Here is a 25,403-nt window from a genome sequence, read left to right on the forward strand (position 1 = left end):
AATGGCCATTAAATGAAATGACTAAAGAATGGGTGCATTGAATTTCCCAAGTAGAATTATGTCTAAGAATGACAGGTGAATGGAGTTACTTATTCTGAGCTGATATTCTGAATGTTTTATAAAGGCCTTGTAAACACATCTATGTATTAATTAGCCAATAAATTTTAAATTAAAGGCAGATATGCAGCTCAATGCTTCCCCTGTGTAGAAGTAACAGGAATTAGAAGAGAAATAAAGAAATGTTTTTATACAGGAAATGTAAGGGACAAGTGGTTCCTGAAACTGAAAATGCAGGTATGTCATTAGTCTTAAAAATAGCTAGGATTTCCCTTGCATACCCAAGTATCCTACGAGAAATATCAACATTCCTGTTTAATCATACTGTTTCTCCTTTACCCATATGGGTATCCAACCAAAAATTTTAAATCATATGCAAGTACAATTGAATGTTGGATACATATTGGTCTTTGCTAGATGCATAGAGTTGCACTAGGTTCTTTGCTTCTCTAGCCCAAGTGCTAAATAGAAACTACAAAAAATGTCTTTTTATAATGTGATAATTAAATTACCAATCATTATATTAGAAGCCTCTTATAGATTATATGGGCGTTGTTCTTAAAATAATATGTCAAAATACATAACAAATTAGACACAGGCACACTTAATATCTAAACTAGGAGTTAATATAGTTTGAAAAGGATAGCTAATTTTAAATTAGGCTGAAAGAAATGTTACTAAATATGTCAAAGAATGCAGAAGTTTAATGGAATGGTTTAGGTAAGTGGTTTGGAATTGCTGAAGAAAATTAATGCCTCAATTGTATTTATAAAATTTTAGGAAATGTAATTTTTTTAAAATAAGCACTTCCTTTATTTAGTTGTACATGTTTTAGAAAGGATGTCTGTAGCTAATCATTCCTCCAAAACTCTTAACTACTGTGCAAAAGCACATTGTAATTCCTGCATGACTTTTAGTCTAAATATAATCAGACGTCATCTCCTGCTATTGACAACCAACTAATGAAATCACACCAAGGTCCTTGAAAATGCACCTGAGATCCTGACAGATATTTTTAGAATATGAGCTCCAGATTGACCCCTGAAAGTAGAAATTCAGCTGAGAAGACCAAGAGTGTGCAACAGTTCCTTCTTCAGTTCCTGCAAGCAGCTTTTGTTACTTCAGACCTAGAGAAGAGAAGATAACAAACAAGCAAAGGTGTTACACTCTTTTGTGCTGTTACTGCAAACCAACAGGGCATTCTCCACGTCTGCCACTGATGGCGATTTTAATTTTAAAATAGACACAATATTATCATTTAAAAAAAATTAAATAACTAAAAGTGAACAGATGCAGGGCTGCCACAATCTCCAGGCTCAGATTTTTAGAAACGAAATTTGTGCAATTAAGACTCCACTTACTGATTCTTTTCCTTTTCTAAATGACTGAAGTGGGTCATTCAGTGGGCAAGTGCTTCTCTACCAATCTCATGAAAGTGGAGCCCCTTGCTTTAAATCTAATGCAAATAAGAAGAACCAGCAATATATAACTATCTAATATGCACCTGAGAACTGCTCCACTGCAAGGATTTTTCCTTTAAGTACATTGGATAGGCCACATAAAAACCCTTCTATCTTCATTAATTGGCTCTGTATGGGGCAATTTACACCTTATGTGGAGACAATTTTTCCTCATGAGAAAGCTGATTAAATTACAGCTCATTAACAAGAATACCTTTATTACTGAAACTTTCCCTTAACCATATGTAAGGCTCACTGTGACCTACTTCTATTGCTTTTAGAATTCTCAGATTTTTCATTTTTATTTGAGTACCTATCGTACATGATTGGCTGCAGGATAAGACAGTATCACAGTCTAATTTTAGATTGGAAGATGTAGGTTTTCTTATGTGAGAAATAAATTAAAAAATAACTTTTTCGATAATAAAGATGCTGGCAAGTTTATGGAAATAGCTCACTTTTCCATTCTAGCAGTGGAGAAAAGGGAAAAGTAATCTTGAACATTTATAACAGTGTTCTGATTCTTTATATTCAGATGAATATGTTTTTTTTCTGTCTGTGGCCCCAGAGGAGCTCTTTCTCAGGAAGTTTTTCCATTGCCTGTATTTCTAAAAACAGTATTTCTTTCTGGAAGATTCTGTAGAATTGAATGGGAAGCAAAAAGAAAGGTTTTAGAGAAATAAAATGAGTTTTAGAGCAATTTCTGTGAAATTCCTAATAGTTTTATACAGAATTATTCATCATTTAATTTTTTGATTGCCTGTAAAATCCTGTAGTATGAATACAATTTTCTTCTACAGATTGGCTGGAAAATTCTGGAGAGACTGAAGTATATATTGAAGTATATATTAATCACTATAGTTTTTGGGGGTTTTTTTGTCTTTCTTATTGAGAAATGAACTTTAAGTAAGTCATTGACCTGTATTATTAAGAAATTCCTAAAGTATTGCATCACCATGCAACTTTGGATTTCTGGGGGTTTCTGAGCAAATGTACCATATTCTGGCACTGATAGAAGTGGATTCTATTCAGTGATTAGACAATGGCATTGCTATGTCTACAGACAGCAAGTGATCTAAGTGTGCAGAGAAAGATGTGATCCAGATACAAGACATCCTTCTGATGTCTTTCTTTGGTGCTCCTTCATTTATTCTACAGGCAAACTTAAAGTGGCACTTTTTGATCTGATGATCAAATGATCTACACCAGAACATGGAGTCATATCCAGACAATAATTCAGAGATCTATATTTAAATCAATTGTCTTGCTTCAAGGTTTTTCCTTCCTTCAGATTCCACAATTTGGATTTTCAACTTGTAACCTTCTGAATACAGAATGCATGAACTTAAAGATGTGCTTCAGCATGATCGAAACAGCTGTTTAGGTCTAGGCACTGAAATGGTCCTACTATAAGGTACTGGCCAAGGATTAAGATTTCCACAAATTTTGTTCTAATATACAAACACTAATTAAATTAAAAGAGCCATTTTTATGCACTTTTTAAATGAAAGTAAGATAGAATCTATAATCGTTCATCTGAACTGTGGAAATATTTGAAAAGAAAATTTCCATTTGCTAGGTAGTATTCCTAAATTACACATTCACTGTCAAGTCCCTTGAAAGAAAGCAAGATTATACATGTGATCAAATCTAGTACCTGCTGAATTGGTGCCTTGACTATCACATTGTTTTGCAAAAAATATGTAGCTCATGGCCTTTTCAGAGATCATAAAACAGAGCTTTTCTTTGGTAACGGGTGTCAGGACTACACAGTAATTATTTTGAACACTAAGAAATAAAATAAAATGGCTTATCTGGTGTGCAGATGGTGGTTCCTATGAATTCAAATATAACTATTATAAACGAAAGCTTGACTTCTCAATGTCAGGGTTTAAATATCCTAATTAATGACATTGAAAACTAAAATGATTTCATTTTATTTGTTTTCTTCTATGCTCTACTAGGAGGAGCTGTTTTGTTTAGTTTTTTACCTCTGTAACCTGGATTTCTCAAGCGCACTGCACCTTCCAGTAACACCAAGGCCAAAAATATCTCATTCCTTCCTCAGTTGCCTTCTCTTACCACAAGCAAGACTGTTCTTCATCACAGCAGTATTAGCCATTAAGAAGTCCAATATATACAGGACCACAGGAAGGAATGAAACAAGCATTTATTTTATGTCTCTAAATCTCATTACTGTTTCCATTAGCTTTCAGTTTTTACCTGGTGGCATGTCCATGGCTACTTTAATCACTAATTACTTTTTAGAAATTTATTATTACCAAATTATCCACAGAGGAATGAATGTCTTCAGGTATTGGTGATTTTTCTTTTTATTTAACTTACAAATTAGGTGTGGTTTGTTAGGCTCATTAATCTAGACACCTATGTAGTAAAAACTTGGATAATTAAGCCTAACATGGAACAACACTGGTGACAGTGACAGCCATCCATATAGCCTCCCCACCTGTCTAAGCTTAAACTTAAAGGGCAGAGTTGCAAGGCAGAAAAAAGTGGCATTCATGCTTTCTGCTTTTAGGGATAAGAAAGGTAAGATGTTGTTATATTTAGTTGTGCAGATGTTCAGAAATGCAAGTTTTCAGCAGTCTTTTTTCTCAGATTGCCATGTTCAGCAATCTTTAACATACCCTTGACATCCTCAGAATGTGATACAGAGCAAAATAAGCAATTCATCTTCCTTGCAAATTAAGAATATATAAATATACATATTTATATATAAAAATATAAGGATCAGAGAAGGTAATGTTACAGGGCAGAATAGAAAGCTGTTGGCTGTAGAAATCTAAGACTTCGGCTTCTTTTGAGAGATAACACAAGAGCAACAAACATGTTGTTCAACAGTTATTCAGTGCCTGGCATTTATGTTCAGGATAATACCCAAGACAGCAAGGGGACCATATGAGCCTTTCAAAATTTGTGGAAATCTTAATCTTTCAAAAGTTATGGTACTGACCAATGGAATGAAAAAGCTATTAAGTTAGGCAGAGGAGCTTACATCTTTTTTGTCATTCGCTGTCCTGGCACCCTGCTGAACTGAAAAGCACAATGACATTTCTCTGCTATGTTACAGTCACATCCAACATCTCAGGGCCTTGTCTTCAGCCGTGAGGAGAATGAAGCTCAGAGCGTACATGAATGAGATAGCTGTACACACATATGTAGCTCTGTGTATATAAGATCATGTGTACTGGATTTGTTGCGTTCTTTTACTTTGCTGCAGTTTTTGCAGGCAGATTAACACTCATATGAAACTCTAGAGAATGTAGCATGGTCCCTAGATGTCAGTGCTAAGATGCTAAGATCCAATCCTAAGATGATGGAAACAACCTCTCTGAACAAAACAAAACAAACCAAACCAAAACAAAACAAAAAACCCCCAACCAACCAAACAAAGAAAGCCAACCAACCAACCAACCAACCAAAAAAACAAACAAAGAAACACCCCCAAAAATCCCACCCAAAGAAACAAAACTGAAGCTGAAAAAAGATAACAAAATTTTCTGATTAATTTTTTGCATGTTATGAACTGGTAGCAGGAGAATACAACAGCAGAAAAAAAAACATTACAAGGGAATTCACAAAGGCAGGCTAAATCATGAAAATGCTATGATGTTATTTTTTGCAGTCTCTTGTAGGGTAGAAATGCCCTTTGAGTTAACTTAGCCATTACCATCTCTGTTTAATTACTCCTTTGATAAAGAATTTCTGTTTAGTGGCTGTTTTTCAGCACTTTACAGTGCAAAACCATTATTGTCCTTATCTCATTGTTACCAAAAAGATGATGTCAGGGAGTTAGTCTTTCTTCACTCCTTGCCATTTTACACATTGTTAACAATAGCAGTGTCTGACAATATTATGTGGTTTGTTTACTCAACCTGAATGAAACTAGTTTGACTCGCTGTATTTTAAGTGATTGGATTTGTGCAAAATAGCAATAACTTTTTTATGTATTTTGCATAAAATGAATACAAATAAGTTCTGTAAAAATATGAGGGTTGAGTGCATAATTTGTTACTCTTACAGCATATGGACACATGCCCTAATATTGATATTGCACTGTAACTAGAGTAGGAAAAAAATCATGTAAGGATGTTATGGCAGTCTCAAAATTACAAAAGCTGTGTTAACAAAAATTCTTTTTACATCAATTTACTGGGTTGCTGCATAATTTTACTTTTTAAACTGTGTCAGAAAAATGAAAACATAAAACTTCCTACACTCTGAGATTTTGCTTTACCAGCATTTGCTGGAAGAAGCAGTGCCCATTTATACACATCATATTTTTGGTAAGATTATAACATTATATCATTCTTAGTTTCCTGCAGAAAACCAGAATTAATTAAAGACATCCTTATTAGGGTGACTCCATATAATGACTCCATAGTTTTCAGCTCAAAAATCTGCTTAGTGTCATCTTTATTGCTGATTTTTGACCATCCAGACACAGACAAACAAAATTGCAACTTCAAATCTGATTAATGAAATCTAGATTAATGACCAAAGAGGACAAGATTTCCTCATGCTAATGAACTAATTCTGTTTATAGTTTGGTCTAAGGCCAGACTACACCTGTCATTCAATTTTATATCTTTCTAATGAGGGAGGCAGTGTTTCAAGAAAAGGTAGAATTTAAAATTAACTCTCTTATTGAAAAGATTTTGCTTGTACTTTTAGGAATATAACCTCTGAAGATGGGAATCTCGGAGCTTTAATGCTTGTCAAAAAACTAATATTTCCTAGACAACAGTAATCCTTTCTGAAGTACAAAATGTATGACATTTTTTCTTATTTCCTCTCAAAATCTGGGAAGTTATGCAATTATTTCAATAATAGAAAGTATCCAAGCATTGTAAATATGAACTACACTTTCGAAAAAAAGTAGAGCTAAGTTACAAAACATACCTCTGTAAAATTGCATTAAATTCCCTGTTCTGATTAGAAATAATAAGGTCACTACATACAACATTTTTCTCTTCATATATATTGTTTTGATAATGTGTTCATCTGCACATGTAGTGGCTTCAGAGTTTTTAATGATTTCTATGGAACATAAACATAACAACCTCCAAATATTTTTTTTTTCAGTAAAAATTGAACAAATTTCTCTTTTCCTAAAATATTCCTGGATTTACTTTGACCTTTTAAATGAAAAGGTCATACAAGGTCAGTGTGATTACAGTTTTTGTAACTAGTTGTAACTGGAGGTAATGTTCCTTCATTTTAGAAACAAAACCAAGTATTTAACAATGAACTCTTTTAAATGATGTTATTTTGTTGGACATGTGCAGGGAGGGAAATGCCATCCTGCAAGAATCCAGAAAAGATGAATTACCCACAGTCACATGATATGTCAATTACATAGGGAGAAAAAAATTAGGTCTATAGCACTCTTCCAAGTCCTTTGCTTCATTTTCAGACTCATTGCTCACTTTGAAAAGCACTTGAGTTGGAAGTAGTTCTGGATTTTTTTAAATTGCATTCACAATAGTAAAGAAAAAAGTAATTTTCTTATGGCTTACAGAAAGCCATGCTTGTGTGCGTGTGTGTATTTTCCAGGATTAACTTTTGCAAGGGTTAAACAATAAATATACTTATCTTCTTCCACTTTTTAACAAAATAAGTAAGGGTGAATGAATAGAGAAAATCTGTTCCCTTTTAACATTTAAAATGAGACTCTGAGTGGAAAAGAAATATGAGTATTTGGTAAAGGGGTTTGTAAAGGGAGAGCAATGCTCCAATTTACAGTACAAAAATGGACCAAAGAGGACCAAAAAAGAGATGTGGATTAAGGACATGCTAAAATGGACCAGGAACCTTTCAAAAACTAACTTTTAAACTGCATTCAAAAATGATACAGAAATTGGCAAAAATATTGCTAAAGACAATTTTGATTAAGGTTCCAATAAGAAGTTCTTGCAATTTTTGGAGGTTCAGACAGGATGTGAGATGGATGTTTGCCATGTAAATAAATTATTCATATGTAAGGAGGGTATCTTGGCATAAACACTTGGTTCTGTCTCAGCCACATTGCATAGGCGGCTAGAATGAGTCACTGCATTTCTTCTTTGAAAAAAGGTTACGCTTCTTGTCTTAGGGCTGAGGGAAATCTTGTCGTTAATGATGGACAAAATAGGGGTTTTTTTTCTGTGTTTATGTAGGCCAGCCCTGATAAGGCTCATATTAAGGTATATGGGTTAACTGGGAGATGGAAAAATGGGCACATTTAAATTATTAATCAAAATGTCAAGAATTAGTGCAGAGACTAAACAAGAATTTACATGTTTTCCAGCCTTTAAAGAAGTAGTACACTTTATGAAAGATTTTCTTCTGCTGTGATTGACAAATATTCCTTTTCAGTAGAGTGAAAGAAAATTACGTTTAAGGCCAGAGGGAACCATTTAATAAGTGCTTAAGGGCAAGAGATGAAGATGAGATGTTTGCTACAGAAGAAACAGGTAACTATTGTTAGAACTCTTTTCTCTTTCAAATAAGTTTGCCAATTGATAATATTTGCCATGCTAGATATTAGTAAAGATAAAAAATTCTTATAAAATTTTCAGTAAATTTTACTGAAAAGATGGTCACATATCCAGAGTCTTATTATTTTTTTTTCTTTTTATAACAAATACATGAAGGAAACATGCTTATTTTTATTTGTTTGTTTGTTTGTGTCCATAGAGTATTTTACTGCATGCATTTTAGCTTTAGGAAAATAGAAAATGTCAAATCTAATTGCCACTGATTCAGTTAGAAGATCATTTGCCATTCTCTGGTACATCTAATGGAAGGACTGGGGGAACCACCCTGCAAGGACCTCTGAATTTGTATTCTTAATGAATCCTTATGTTTAAAGAGGGCTAAAATCTTCACCTTTGAGTTAAATGGTACACTCTTTGAGAAAACTGGTTGTAATACTTCACATCTCTGAAGTATTATCTCACAAGCATCTCACAAGCTCTCCCAGCCTTTCTGTGTTTTCCTTTATTAATCCTTTACTGACCTTCAAGACATCTTTTTACTTACAGGGGAATAGCTAAAATTAACATTTGAAAAGGCATATAGTCAGGTGTGGTGACTAACTGATTGAGATAGATTTACAGAGTATATGAGTATTTGGGGCAGTGACTTCTGTTAGTGGTTTGTGAAACAGAAGGGATCTATTTTCTGCCTGGTGCATAGAAATTTATATACAGAGTTCCCTTCACAACAAATAAAGGGAAATGTCTATCTAAAACCTTGCACACATGTCTGAAACTCTACTAGATATTATTGGCAGAAGATCTGATGTTCTGATCTCTGAAATGAAAATAAGATTTAAAGCATTTCTGCAGCTGGATTTTTCTTCTGTTCATATTTTAGCCATCAAAGTCACAGTTAGAGGACCTATTTGCAATAAAAATATACGTATACTCTTTTTAATTTTTTTTCACATTATATAACTGAAGATCTGCTTTTTGCAGAGGTGCATATGGAATTATATTTTGGGTCTTGACTACTTCATCTTCTGTTATTTTCAAGTTAAATCTGATGTTGTCTGAAAACAGTGTTTTCTAGTAGGTATAATCAAAAGATGTCATGTCAGGAAGTACCAACACTGTCTGTCTACCACTAGTAGTCTAGAACTCAGAGAAAGCAGTCTAAGGAGCATAGCGTTAAGTCTGCGAAAAAATGGTTAGGAAGAAATAAATCATGGAATCACAGAATTATTTAGTTAGAGAAGACCTCCAAGATCATTGAGCCCAAATTTTGAGTCATCAGCACTTTGTCAAGTACACCATGGTGCTAAATGTCACTACAAAGTCACTTCCTGAGCAGCCCCAGGGGATGGTGCCTCCATACCTTCCTGGACAGCCTATTCCAGTGCTTGACAACCCTTTCAGGGAAGCAATTCCTCCTGATGTTTAACCTGAGCATCTTCTGGCACAGATTGAGGCCTGTTCATTTCCTGTTCCTCTCACTTGTTACCTGGGAAAGTCTGACCCCTACCTGGCTACAACCCCCTTACTGGTGCTTGTAGAAAGTTATAAGGTCTCCATTGAACCTTCTTTTCTGCTGGCTAACATCCCCAGCTTCTTCAGTGGCTTCCCTTCAGCTTCTGTTGCCCTTCCCCAGCCCCACTTCCCTTCTCTGGACACTCTCCAGCAACTCAATGTCTTTCTTGAACAGAGGGGCTCAGAACTGGGCGCAGGATTTGAGGTGTGGCCTCATCAAGGCAGGGGGTTGTAGCCAGGTAGGGGTCAGACTTTCCCAGGTAACAAGTGAGAGGAACAGGAAATGAACAGGCCTCAATCTGTGCCAGAAGAGAAGGGGACAGTCACTGCCCTGGTCCTGCTGGCCACACTATTGCTGATACAGGCCAGGATGCCACTGGTCTTCTTGGCCACCTGGGCAGATTCCTAGCTCATGTTCAGCTGATGCCAACCAGCAGGACCAGGTCCTTTTCTGCTGGACAGCTCTGCAGCCACTCTTAGTCAAACCTGTTGTGCTGCATGGGATTTTTGTGACCAAAGTGCAGGATACCACACCTGGTCTAGTTTAACTAGTTTGTTGAATTGGGTCCTTAAATACCTTACCAGTCTCTGGTGTGTTATTAATAAATAAATTAAAAAAAAAATGGTTGAAGCTCTATAAATGCTGCCAAAGCAGCATTTCAGTCTCTGCTTCCATCCTGTCTTTGTGTCATTGTAGTCCTCCATCAGCAGTCACCAGTACCCTCCCATCCAGGAATATATTACCATGTTGCCTCATGGATGGACACACATCATTGCCAGCCAATTGTCAGACATCTTCTGTGTACTCTCCAGTAGCCCCTGGTGAAAGTCCCAGCAAAAGCAGAAATACAAATGTGGTGTAAAAATTGCATGTTATTTCTCACTCAGATCCTTTCTAATGGGTCTATTTACATGGCATTACACAACTTTCTGCTCTAAAGGAAAAATTTAATCTCTTTTCAAAATAAGAGTGGAAGAAAACTACTAACTACTGGTTTTGAGCCATTTCAAAATTATCAGGAGTAAAGAGGACTCCTGAGAATTCTCTGGAACAGAAAAAATTGACGTGAAAGCTTTCCCCCTTTAGCTATTTGCAGACATGCAGTCACTGAAATTCTATACCTGACACCTCTCTAATTTCTCTTGTCTAAAGCTTCCTGTCTGCTGAAAATCATTTGACAAGGCAGACAGAGAAGCAGCATTTGTAATATCTGTTTAAAGTAACCAGAGGCAAATCTTATGATTTTTTAATATGCATTGTAAATCATAGAAAATGTGAAGCCAGGCTGCAGATTAATCAGGCAAAATATTTAACTAATCATACTGTGATTCCTGTGATGTTTACTGGAGCATCATGTTTAGTTCTGAATCAGAAATCCCAGTCAATAAATATGAGAGAATTGGAAGGATCCATCTGCATCCCTGTATCCAGATTAAATGATAAGGCAGTGCTCTGGTGGTAATGTCGTTGTGAAACCTATTAACTGGACAGCTTTGTCTATGTGCAATCTGTCAGGGGAGAATTGTGAATTGTCCTGAATTGCAGAACATCATGGTTTACAGTTTTAAATGTGTCCTGTTAAACAGTCATTATCTCCTTTCCTGATATTACTTGTTTGATCCATTACACTTGCTCCTTATCTTTTATTCCAAAGCCTTTATTGCTTTCTTTTAGATTTCCTTACTGCGGGTACCGAATTAGTGGAATGGACTTCATCTTATTTGAGTGTGTTTATCTCTCTTCACCTGATTGAGTGCAAATTACATCATTATGCTTAGGATGTTGCTGGTAGCCAGCTGAATAATTATGAGGGCTACTGTCACTGACAAGGGTTGCATGCTGAAACAAAATATGATAATTGTGAATTAGGTTGTGAGGTTTTAATTATATATGAGGAAATGCAGCTTTTGAACTTTAGACATAGAGACCACTGGTCTCTATGAATGTTGGATCAGATTGAAACTACCCAAGGATCTCTGCATTTGCCTCAGTTTTTAGATTACTATTATCAGTAAATTAGATGGCGTAATGCTAAGGACCCAGATACCTGTGACCATTTTGCCCTGCCACTTGTGCCATGGGTAGGTACAGGTGGTCTCTGGGACAATTTGTAGGATGAAAGCTGCCTCCTGGAAGCTCAGGTGGTTGTGCCATCCCAGAATAGAGGCTTGATGTCTTTCTTTGGGAAACCACCTGGTTTTCACTGAAACCTTTGAGATTTTTTTTTTCCAAGCAAGAGGGCACTTATGCTAGCGTTGGAATTTACTGATAACAGTTTCCCTGCTGGTGAATCCTGTGTACACTGTCCTGTGTTTCAAGGAAAAGACACCCATGGGAAGGCAAGACATAGCTTGGTGGAGGAGACAGAGAAGGAGAGAAGAAAATGGCCAAGCTAGAGGAAGAACAAAGTTGAAATATCATGCTTCAGTCAAATTCTTTGCATGGCCCATCTTCTCTTTTCCAGAAATTCTTTTTCCTGTGCAATCTATGCCTTCACGGCAGCCAAAAACTAAAGCAACAATAGTCTTTAGCAGGCAATGCTCTGTTAGCATGGATTTCTGCCAACAGCAGTCAGCAGGAGGGCTTCTCTAAGCTACTCAGCTGGTAAACAGCACCTTTACATAACCTTTAGTCATTTGGTGATACATTAATGTTTGACAGCTGATTTAATGAACTCTGCTGGGCTTCTTAAACAATACAGGTGGTGAGATCTGTGTGTATTGTGGAGGAAGGGCTTGGCGCAATCAAATGAAATTGAGTGGAGCTATTTTCTTGTTTTGGTGCTTGAAGTACCAAAATACATGCCTTAGAATTCCACACAGATAGTGTGCATAGATAGATAACCTTCAAGTTTTCTCTAATAATGATAAGAAAAATTAAGTTAGTCTAGGCAGTTACCATATGCAATTTGGGTTCTATCAACCTTGCTCTATATTGATCTTTATCTGGTTATGACGCTTAGAGGTACAAAAAAGAAAGTATGAAATTATTTGCTAGCTTCTCACCCTCTGAGAGCACTGTACTAGTTCCTGTATGCGCCTGATGTGTTTTGAATATTTCACTTACATACCCCAGTCTTAGAGGGTTGGCACCTGCACGGCACTACAACCCTTAACTCTCCACATGCATCATCCTGCTCAGTAGCTAGTTTGAAAGAAACTGCTGACAGCAGTACTTGAATACCCTGAATATTTATGGGTTTATATGTTTTCATGAATGATTGGCACTTTTAGAGAACTCACCTTTCATTACTATTTGAGAACTGGAAGCTTTTAGCAACCATAGGGAAAGGGACGAGTTTGTGGACTAAATCTTGTTTAGATTTCATTGTTCTATATTAAGAGTCTGGTTTGAGTGAATTGAACATTTTCTTGCTTGTTTATTTTAGCATCATCCTTTGTTTGATTCTCTGGGATCTGAATTCCCATAAATACAAAATCAAGCTTATCTGAGGCAATGAAAATGTAAGTAAGTCATGCCCAAAGTACTTGTGGCAGGATCACTTTGAAGATAATGAATAATTTTTTAGTATCCAATGTCCATTCAGTTCTTGGTTCATGCACGCAAGACAGCCCTTTACTCTTTCAGCAGTACAGTTCATAACTGGTTCATCCAAACACTGTTTAGATACTACTTCCAGCAGCCTTAAAAAGGCCTGACATCACAACATTGCATCATGTTGCCCTTCCTGTTGCAACTGAATAAGTTCAAGACAGTACAATATGTCCAGCATGTAAATGATACCCCAATTCAAGGCTGACTTATGTAAGTCAAATGTTATAGAAAAAAGACTTAAGTGATGAATGGAACCAAATGCTCTTTTGGTAGACCTGTTGTCTACAGAACACAGCTGAATATGTGGAGGAAGGTGTTCAATGACTTACATAGTTGGTCAGTCTAGAATTTAGAAGTAGTTTGAGATCATCTCTGTCATTTACATTACTGTATCTTTTTGGCAGCAAGGTCAACTGTTTGGCTGTCTCTACTTGAGTAGTAGGTACAACATTTTCTTCAAAAGCAAATTACCCTGAATGTGCTCCCTGAGCCAGAGCCCCAAGTTCATACAGAAGTGAAAGCTGGTGGTAAACACAGGACTCACTTTCTTTAGTGTATCTGTAAGGATGCATCTGTAAGGATAATACCCCATTTGCTCTATTGTATCATCTACTGGCAGATATCTGGTGAGAGTTTGAGATAATGGTTGGAGATATAAAGGACTTAAATAGTATTGATTCACAGGGAAAGTCACCACTGGTGGGACATTATGTGCAGTGGCATCTTCTCATGTTTGGTTCAGCCTCTTTTAAAAATTATTCTGAAGTTCTTAAACATTAAGGTTTTTTTTTGAGACTATGTATGTGCTAAGGCTTCAAGGTGTTTCAAGGTATAAATGGGATATTATTTAACTTATGCTTTGGATTCCTGACTGTGCTTAAACAAATTTTGGTGGCCATTTTTGTTATGGTTAAAATTCTTAGCTGTGAGTTGTCAATTTAAATTATTATATAAATATTTAAATTATTATATAAATAATTATATCTGTTCTAATCTTTGAATCCGATGCTGATTGTTTAAATGGAAATTAATGGTATACATATATTCTTTCAGCATCAAAGAAATGGAACACTGTATTAATCAGCATTTACAGCCACACACTGTACAGTACATACATACATGGTCTGTATATAATGGAACACCTTACCTTTTATTGATCAGCCATGAATGGGGTGGAAGCAAAGCTATGTTGTCAATTCTGTATGGGTGTTGGTATATCTTAATTTTAGATTAGGTTTTTGTTCATATAACAAACCAACCCAACCCTCTGATTCAAATTCTAATTTCTGATAAAGATTAGCATACCTCTGTATATACTCTTTGCCCTTCAGCTTTACCCTCCATTTATACTACAGCTGGATAATGGAAATAAAGATGATGGTATCTAACATGTTTTTTTAAGAAGGAGGCAGAAAGAAAAGTAGCACCTTCATTGTTATGGCCTGCTAATCCTCCCGTTATGATTATTACAATGTTTTATGCTTTGGTTACTTCATTAAGCATGTTTGTGGAAAGATTTTATTCTTTGCAGCATCTGAGTTACTGAAGATGTTCTCACTGAAATGTAAAAATTCACACTGTACTTCTTTAATGTTGTTTTTCTGAAGTGACATGTGCTACTCCCTCGTTTACCTTTTTACACAATTGTATTCCTTCTTAATTATTTTGTATTCCAATACTTTAACATCACCATAGTTCTAAAGTACTTGGTTAGCCATTCTGTGATTACCTCTCTGTATTACCCTTGAAGAAAAAGCCACAAAATAACACAATTCCCGTAAAGTGGAGCTAAACCCTTTTGTTCATTTATTACCCTGCATTTGAGAAGGCTGAGAAAAATGGCAGTTCCCATTTAATTTCTGTGTGGGGAGGGTAACATCAGTGATGTCCATGCAGGGAATTGTCTTTTATAATTAGTTTTGTCCACAGTGAGGTACTAAACCACTTTGTTAAATGTGGAGCTCAGAAGAGCAGAATGTCCAGTAATTAGCCAGTGACTTGGACAACTCTGACATAACTTAGCATTTATTACTGTTTTGCTCATTGTGCTAACCTAATTCACTGACCTTTAATTTGAAACACACTTTATTTTCAGCAAGGAAAACTAGGATATGCATTTTCACCTGGGGACTGGAGAATATTAGGAACACCTCTTGAGCCCAGTGCCTCTCTGATGTGGCCAGGACCTGGAATTGCCCTTGCACCTGTGGTTGTTGCCAGTTGTGGTGAGGTTGCCAGCAGTCAGCTAGGAGAGGGGATTTGTAGGTAAAGAGTAGGGATAGGTGAAGGATGTGGTGCCTTGGATTTTGCTTTTTCACACCAAGAATCTACAGAATGGCTGAGAAAATAGAAGCAAGAGTAAGTAAAAAATTCTAAATTACAAAGAAAGTCTGCATGCAGCTGTTCTATACAACTTGCAGTGGCTCTAACAAAAATGATACTTCAGACAGAGCTTCTTTAAAAATGCATTTAACAAAGTAAATTTTTGCTTGAAATTACCCCAGCTGTAAATTCTAGTATGCTCTGCTGTATAGTCCTCTCTTTTAATGTAAATGGGTTCTTCTTCAGTCTTTATCTGTATGTTTTATTTTTATGCACATGTGTATATGTAGATGTGTATATATACCCCCCTACATATATATATACAAATCAAATGTTCTATATTTCAGCAGTTTTATAGATTTCTTCCCTCTCTTTTTCCTTCTATATAATGTCACTAGATGAAGCTTAACTTACATTGCAGTCTTCTGAAGCAAGGCCTATATTTATGCTTTTTTCCCTTCTGTTTCATTATTGTTAAAGAATAGTAGCTATATTTTAAATAATATCTTGATTTTTTTTTCCTCTACAGGTATACCTTTTTCATTCCTTCAAAAATTTATTAAATAATATTGATTTATTTTCCTGTAGTTATCCTTTAAATATTCACCTCTCTTCCATTAATAAGCTTTTAAAATGGATTCTACTAGATTTGATTATCTGGATATAAAGAACTAATAACTATACATGGACAGTTTTAAGAGAAAATTATACATTTGCTATGTAAGCCATTTATGCTATTCTAGCTGTATTTCTTTTAAATTCCTAAGATTTTTATAGCTGATTGATTCTCTAGAGAATACTTCTCATGTAGGTAATTTGGATTTCACAGTCTGGGTTTTTTAAGGAAAAGAAAATAGGCAGGGAATATTCACATCAAATATCTATTGTCTTCTCTCCATTCTCTATCATAAATTGGCAAATATTTTTCTTCCTATGGTTTCTGTCTCTCTTCACTTATTTATTTATTTTTAAAGCCCAGAAAGGAAAAGCAAATATGAGGCATTTTCTAAGTGAAAATGACTCAGATGGCAGAACTGATTGTGAGAGATTATTTTAGTCATGTCTAATTCTGCCTGGGAACAGAAGTATGTATTTTTTGGATTCTTTCAAACTCTGTATTTGTATGTTTTCTATGAAAATTTGGAGTAACTCAATTTGGCATGTGTCTGGTTATGCAATATTATATGTAAGATTTTAGAAAAAGAACCATATGGTTAAATAATTCGGTTTTATAAGTTGGAGAAATGAAGGTTGAGTTTTCTTGTAGAAACATATCTGCTCCCTTACCACCTGTCATAGTTCCTTCCTGAACACTGTGATTTGATTTTAATTAAATTAGTAATTATTTTTTCCTTAGAAACTTTAGATCCATTCAAAAGCAGAATAGAAATACCAGAGTATGAATATGATAGGCTTTAAATTTAGTATTAAAATCTGAAACTGAGTAATCACACCAGGTGGAATTGATAATATTGAAGTGTTATTATCTCAAAGGCCATAGCACAGGTCAGACATAGAAACCATAATAGACATTGTTGGTGATCACCTCTCCTTTGTCCAAAAAAAAAATTAAAAATTTCAGGGTGAGCAGAAGTGGGCAGCAACTGGAAGAAGCCCATGAATGGACTGAGACAAGGTCTTCTGTTCCTGGCTTCCTGGATTACACCTGTATTTTGGCATCTATTCACATAGAAAAATAAAAATAAAGGATAAAAACCCCGCAGTATTACATTAAGCTCAGAATAACTTAAAGTCAAAAGCTTCTAAACACAACATTTGCCAGGGCATCTTCTTACTCTGTCTTTACTAAGAGTCTATTATGGCAAATCTTAAGAACATTAGAAGACAATGCCTTTGACTCTCTGTATTTCACTGAGCATATCTATCATTGCTACTCCTCTCAGATATAAATGCAGCCCTCTAGTTTAATTCCGAGATTACATCATTGCTCTTTCAAGCTGATTCTTTGAGTAATTCCACCAAAATGTGCAGCAAGAAATGTCTCACAACAGGACCAGTTTAAAAAATCACAGTCAGCTTCAGTTGTAGCATTTCTGAGCATTCCAGCTCCTTGCTAAAATACTTCATGTTACAATAAACCTGAAGACTGAAGTGCTTGGAAGAGGAGTAGGGAAGGGAAGTGAAAGATATTTTCTTGGGAAACACAAGGGCAGAAAACTGTAGTGAAAGTCAGTATTATAAGAAGAGGCAAATTTACAGCTAAGTGAAAATACCCTATGTTCTTGTAAAAGGAAACAAATTTTCTTGAACTCTTTGTTCTCTTAAATGTGAAGAACTCTGGAAGAGCTCATGTAAAGTATGAAGGTTCTTCAGCCCATGAGCCTTGGAGGCTCCGTGTTTGTCACACTGCTGACTGTCTCTGCAACAGAAATGTTCCTTCTCTTGCCCTTCAAACACCTGAGTTTTCAACTTGTCATCCCAGATTAAAACATGGGTAAAGACATATAAAATATGTATGGACTAAACACTGACAGAAAGACATTTGCACTGGGCTTTCCCAATCACAAGGCATTAAAAAACCCCAACAAACAACCTCCTAGAGGTGTTATAGCCTTCCAAAAAGTAGGGAACTAAGTTATTACACCACCTTACCTACAGTGGCACACTGGTGTACTGTAAAATTTCTTTGCCACTGCAAACAACGACTGGACCTGAATTAATGTGAATACTTTAAAATCCTGGTCTGATTTAAGTCAAAATTCCATTTTAACCAAAAAAAACCCCAAAACCAAAAAACAAAACAACAAAAAAAGAATGTATGGTGTGACAAGAGAGTCTAATTTAAACCTGAAAACAAAAGGATTTTTTTAAAGAAAATAAACCTTTTAAATTCTAAATTAAAATTCACTTAATACATTATAGTCTCAAAAAGAAAAGGCTGTGCTACTACAGCACATATCTTCAACACTGAGATAATTAATTAATAATTAATTAATTGGATTTTTTCCACAATATGAGTAGTTATCTGAGTCAGTTCCTCTAGGAGACCATAATTTTGAAACAATGTGTTGTACTAGTACTTTAAAAATCTTCTTCGGCCCCTGCTATTTATCCCCCAACATGCTGAATAAATCATACAATTTAGGTTTTTTAAAAATTCCTAGATGGCTGTGAAATCTGATGCATCTTGTGAGAAGTCTCATTTCCTTCTGAAAGAAATTAATTTTTCAGCTGCTCTCTGGTTGAACAGATCTATCACTATAGAACTTTGGGGATGGGATAATGTAGTGGGATACTGCTCATAACTTTTAAAAAGGAATCTCTCTAAAGTTGTGGACACATACAGAAGACTGTTACACTTGCTAATCAAACTGATTAATTAATTGCATTAAGAGATTGCATGAGACTCTTAAATAGCAGAGATATTTCTTTCCCTCTCTCCTTTTGTTGTAATCTTCAACCTTTTCCACTTCTTTGAAAGTTGGGTAGAATTTATAACTGAATCTTGGAAATGAAATGTTTAAGGAAAGTAAAAATATTTGAAAAATTTTCTCCAAACTTGTTTTGAATTTTCTGAAAATGCCAACTATCTTACTTTTAAAATGAGGTGGGGGAATTTAGCTCGAGGACTGTTACTCTAACTTGATAGTAGGTAGGTAGATTGATTGATTGATTGATTGAAATCTCTTTTATTATTCTATGAGATGAGATACTTATCTTAAAGACTTGCAGTTGAAAGGTAATAGCATAAAATGAAAAAGACTTTTAACCTGCTCACACTGCTGGTAGACCATGCAATGGACAGCAATAGTGCAGGTTACATCCAGATTCAAGTATTTTAAGAGAAAAATGCTAAACATCTGCACTCATTTCACATGGCACTACAACTGATGCCAGTGAGTGTAAGAAGGTCATTTACAGGTTTGTGGAAGTTTTCTATGCTTGAAGTCAAAATGTGACCATGCACTGTTATAAAACCTGTATCTTTTCATATATTAGTGCTAAAAATCTATGACATCCTTATAAGATGATTACTTCCTATGATTACTCTCCTGTTAGTGAAAGGAAGATAACACCTCTCAAGAGAACTCAAAATACGCCTGTAAGAATTACAGAATTGATGCCTCTTCTATAGTGATAAATGGTATAATAAATAGTGCAACATTAATTTCTTCTAGACAGTCACCTCTCTTTGTTTATTTCCTAGAATAATACGTTGATTAATAAGAAACTAGGTCACCTGGCTTCAAAATAGTGGTTCAATTTTCCTGCCAAAATGCAAAATGTTTGTCTCTCTTGTGGTTTACTATGTCTGTAATTTCCTGCAACTACAACAATCCTAGGTGTACCTGAAAGTAAAATCAGTAATGTGGTGTCCTTGAGATTACTTCATACCCTCTTTTCAAAGTAAGAGGTAGGTTTAATACTCAACAAAAACTACAGAAGAAACAATTGGGTGCGTCACTACTGAAGATTCTGGTGATAGAACAAATCTTATTTCTGAAAATACTGTTCACTAAGGCTCTTATGAGGGCCAAAACTAAGAACTCCCAAACAGAAGGTTGCAGTAATAATGCAAATTTGATTAGTGGCATCAGAACAGTTAATTAAGGAGTCTCGGGAAGGAACTATATGAAGGTCTGCATACATCTGAGGGAGACAATCTATAGTCCAAATGGTAGAAAAAATTCTGTAAGGCTCCTTCAGCTAATCACAGATCACCTGTCTGAAAAATGCTTGGTTGGTGTTTCTTGTCAACTCTTATCAAAATAGAAATCCTCATCATGCAGTAGGCTTTGTGGGAGGTTAGAAACAACAGAGCACCTTTGGTCATGATTTCTATTATTTTTATTTTAATTTTTAAATATGAAGGTGAGATATTAAGTTTCAGGAATGCAGAAAATCAGAGGGACAACAGAGATTCTTAAACCCAAATTCTTAAAATATCAGGAAGGACTTCAGACTTTAAATAAATTAGAATAAAGTAGCAGAAGGTCATAGTTGCTCCAGTTTAAACCAATCAATTTCAATCTTCTGATTTCTTGGTATATGTCCTTTGAATCATCTTTAATATGATTACATGTATTATTTTAAATCACTGCAGATCCATTCATACCTATGGAATAGGACATTACCTTTTATGGGAGTAAATAAACACAAAGTCTGGAATTTCTGTCTTGAGCAGTTTGGGGAGATTTTTTCCTACCAAGTCTTTGCTTTGAATTTTTGGGATGATCTGTTTCATGATTACTGAGGCAGGTTGCATTTTCAGTTTTACCAAATATTTCTATTCTATTCTATTCTGTTCTAAATATTACATAATCTAGTACAATACCTCTCTTGATTTCTTGTTTTGTTGGTTTTTTTGGTAGTCTCTTTAGCTTTATTTTTTAGTTATTCATTTCACCCTGACAATCTTTCTCTCATTCTAGCATTACATTTTCCAGCAACATTTACATTTTCTGATATTTTATTTTTTCACCTTCCCACAAGGAATCCATAGCATCCCTTGCCAACTTCTAAATTTTTATGTTTATAAAATAATTTATTTTTCATAATTTCACCTTATGTTTTATTTTTCATTCATTTTAATCACAGTATTCTCAATCCTTTTCATTTATTCCCTCGTTTTAATCTTTTATGCAGTCTCTTTAAAGCATTGATTCTTGTTGCTCTTTCATTTATTTTTTCTCTCTGTTTATCCAGTTACCAACAGTTGTCACTTATTTATTGAAGTTTGTCAAGTTATTTCTAATCTGCACATTTTATCACAGTAACAAAATCACAACTGTTTTTAGAAAGTGCATATGTATTTTTAATTTACACAGACCTTGTATTTATTTCTCACAAAAAAACCCCAAAACAAGGTAAGGGTAAGCATAACCCTTGTGTCACCAAAACACATCAGGGATACTATAAAGTAAAACTTATTTGAAAGATCATTCAGTCAGCTCAAGGGTGTCTGAAGCCATCACAAAAATAGTATTATTTTATCAGAACTGTTTAATGTATCTGTGTTGTCTTTAATTTTTTGGAACCTAGTTGAAAGAAAGTCCTGTCAGTGAAGGCCAGTGCAAAGGTGGTGTTCTGTAAGTCTGCCTTTCTGCATCTTCAGCTAGCCCAGTCCCCTCTCCATTTGCTAAAGGGCCCACATAATCCTTCGTTTTGCTTTTGTAGTTGGTGTATTTAAGAAGCCCATCTTGTTCTTCTGGACACCTGTATCCAGATTTAATTCCAGATGGCCTGGAATTCTTTCTGCTTTATCTGACAAGCTCTTTAGAGTCATGCAAAGGCCTGACTCTCTTTCGATCTCCCGTCTTTTTCATTCTTATGTCTGACTGTTCCTTATTCATCCATGCAGTTCTCTTGCCTGCTTTCCTGTTATTTTGCTCATTGGGATGCATTGTTTTTGAGCCTAAGGAAGTGATCCTTGTATATAACTCAGCTTTCTTGTACTACTGTTGGACTACCCTTCTCTGTAGGGCTTGTTTCCATGGGGTTCTTCCAAGAAGATACTGCTACAATCTTAATTCTGTCCTGCTTTGTTATCACCTAAAACTGAACTCTACAAAGTCATGGTAGCTACCGCCAAGCTGCTCCCAACCTTCATATCTGCAGCAAGGCCTTCCCTATTGTTCTGTATGAGGTTGAGCAGCAAATCATTCTTTGTGGGATCCTCTACGACCTGCAGCAGGAAGTTGTGACCCAGGATTTCCAGGAACCCCCTGGACTGCTTGTGCTTCCCTGCATTGCCTCTCCAGAAGTCTGGCTAGTTAAAGTCACCTAAAAGAACTAATGCCTGTGACTTTGAGACTGCTTCAAGCAGCTTCTAGATGATTTTGTCCACTTCCTCCTTCTGGAGGAAGCATGACAGGAGTCACCCTTAACTAGTCTGCCCTTTTATCCTGCTCCATAAGCTCTTGACTTGCTCATAATCCACTCCACAACAGAGCTTGACACTTATCAAGTGTTGCCTGACACAGACAACAACTCCACCACTGTGTCCTCCTGATCTGCCCCACCTAAACATTGTGCACCCCTTTGGGCTTCACTGCAGATCTTCAGTGAATAATAACCTCATAGCAGTCAGATGAGACTGGGAAATAATTTAGACAATAGGTACAATATCTCTGGAAGAGAGAAAAGGTGTAAAGAGAAGGTTTCAGTTAACTCATGAAGGTTGAGTAACTCTTTTCTATGAAAATATGAACTACCCGCATTGTCTGTAAAAATATATATATTTTTACTCTGTGAGAGAAAAATGTTGAAACATCTCAGATATAGTATTACTTGGTACATATTAATAATTTCATTTTTTATTCTTTTGAATTCTAACTTGACAACATAATGTTGTATGAATATAAAACCACATCCATACACATACATATACACACTTCTTTTTTTGGCCACGTAGTTGCGGAAAATGTGCAATACATGTCTGTTCTTGTACATGTTATATCAAATTGCCATATTTAATTTAAACAGTTTCCTGAGTCCATTCTACTCATGGATGTTACAAATTCAAAGTTTCATGCACAGTGAGCCATTGGACAAACATATGCATTTATATGATTTCCAAAGAATATTATGAAATGATCTAGTAACAAACCCCTAAAAGTGCACCAGGATAGAACATTGTGTTGGTTTTACCAGAGGAAAAGGCTACATTTCCTGTTTTTAAAACAGATTTTGATATCACATGTAATAAAGAATGTGGGCATATGTTTTTTCTCCTGGGTATAACATGTGGCTATCAAACTGCCATGGCTGCTTAGGGTAAACAGAGTTAGTCTGGGATGTTTCTAGGAGGGGATCACTGGAGTCACACCCAAATTGCTTTGGTCAATAGGTGTGTCACAGCGTTTCACGTGGTCACAATGAATATAGCAGCTTATGATCAAAAATGTTACCTGGCTGCAGATTTTCTATCAGAAGCTGCAACCATTTTCTGTTTATACAGAGGCTTTTAAAGAGATGTTTCATTTTCCTTTCCCTCCCCCAGTTTTCTTGTATCCCCTTTAGTTAGGACCTCATACTCATGTAGAGTAGACCTCATGTGTCTACAAAAACACCTGTGGAACACACCTAGAGAGGTTATTCAAATTATGTTCATTTTTACAAGGCCTTCATTTGGCACTTTTCAATCAGGCAAAATATCTATTATTTCAGAAGTCTGAGAGGATGCTACAGGACTGAGGCTCCATTTCAAAGAAATATTACTAATTTTTAATTTGTTCTGTGCCTTGAATTTTGTGTGTAAAACTTGCTAAGTGAGCAAAGTGGAACAGACTTGCACCAGCACTGAAAGAAATAGTAGAAATGTATTTGGCCTAATAGAGAGTTAATTCTACCACAGTGGATTAAACTGGTGGGCTTTAAAATAGGGTGCCAATATATCCCATTCCCAGTGTCACTGAATAACCTTAAAAATTAAAGACAGAAGTTTCAGATGCCTGGGTCCAGCTACTTATGTACCTGATATATGCTACAATGGCATTTACAAGGAGCTAGAGCCAAAGACTCATCTTTTCCTTTGGTTTAAGATGGAAATAACTGAAATTTCCTATTTCCACCCTCCTCCTTACGCATATTTGAACTTAGAAATGGAAGCCTGACTATACTTTGAAATTTCATTGCCAAAGCCTAAAATTGTATTGCCATGGCCAGGCTGAAATTTACTTTCTTCTAAACCACTACAAAGACTGCTTCTTACCCAGAATATATTCTGAATCAAGGGAGTTAGTGAGTTTAGTGGAAATCATCCATGAGGTAAAGTATCTTGCTTTCAAAAGATGCTTTCAGTAATTGCCACTCCTCTTCTTCTATGGATGCTTTATTTATATACTCATTTTGCAAAGTGTTCTACAACTAAGTTCCATAAAACTTAATGCAATTTTACTCATATAATTCTGACAACAAAAAGGCAACAGAATATAATCTTTTTGTCCACTGAACTAAACTGCAGAATCTTTTTTCATTTGATTATCAAATACAGAATATTTACTAACTGAAAGTGTGATATTTTCTCTGAACATATGGTAAGTGAATATTGAGAGTATTAAATAAAGTTAAACTCTATAAAACACCTTTGACTTAGCACTTTTGCCCAAATGGGATCAGTGCTGAGACATCCCTAGCTCTATCTCTCTGTCCTGGCAGTGGTATTTGGGAGACTTGTTCAAGAAAATAAATTTACTCCTTAATTTCCAGTAGGTAATTGCTACAAGGTTGGTTGTTTTTTCTATATAAATATTTCCTGGGAATAAGAAGTTGTATGGGCTCATAACCCTTTTACCTATACCTTAAGTTTTACTGCTCTGTTTATTCCCACTTGGATGTGTAAGGGGCAGGTAACTCCTTCTGTTACGTGCAGTGGAGAAAGTAAATGTCATAATAACTTTTTTTTTCAGGTATGGTTTTATAGTTTATGACACATTTTGAGTGTCTCTGTGTTGCCAGCTTAATTCTTTCATCATTGTTCTCTTGATAGCACTATATTGCTGTGAAGAACCTGTACTGGAGTGACTACAGTGACAAAATTAATGAAAAATTGTTACTCCCTAGCTTATGTCAGGTTATTCCTGCTGTATCGAAGAGATGGACATCTCTGGTTACATGGGAATCTTTTTCATCTCTTACACCCTGACTAAATGGTGGGAACAGAACTGGTTTACAGTTACTTGTGAAGAGGAGGTAAACATATAGTCTGACCTTACACTTGGAGTACAGGTGATCCAACTTTTCTTTCTGAATTTTTCACTGTGACCTCATGACCTTATGTATTCTCTTCAGTGTGTCTCCAGTTCATGCTGTTCTTTGAAGCACCTGGAGATCTGTGGAGAAATTATTTTATCACATGTTGTTATCATACTACAGGAAGATAGGATTTTGTCAGCATGGCATATGAATCAACTTTCTAAAATGAGTATTAATCTAGAGAAAAAATGGTTTGGTTTTTTTACAATACACAGAAGAATGCCCATCAATAGTTCTGTACCTTTTTCTTTTCAACAAGCAGAAAAAAAAATTACTGGG

At 35.6% G+C, this 25,403-nt stretch overlaps 1 long non-coding RNA gene across 1 annotated transcript in view; it reads left to right on the plus strand.

Annotated features, from left to right (window-relative positions):
- Positions 1–7,737: 7,737 nt before the first annotated feature.
- Positions 7,738–25,403, plus strand: part of LOC143692239 (uncharacterized) — a 32,792-nt gene continuing 15,126 nt past the window's right edge. The window contains exon 1 of the long non-coding RNA XR_013180144.1: positions 7,738–7,993. This is a non-coding gene — a long non-coding RNA (uncharacterized LOC143692239). The remainder of the gene's footprint in view (positions 7,994–25,403) is intronic.

The sequence above is a fragment of the Agelaius phoeniceus genome, chromosome Z (assembly GCF_051311805.1).
Source record: "Agelaius phoeniceus isolate bAgePho1 chromosome Z, bAgePho1.hap1, whole genome shotgun sequence".
NCBI lineage: Eukaryota > Metazoa > Chordata > Aves > Passeriformes > Icteridae > Agelaius > Agelaius phoeniceus.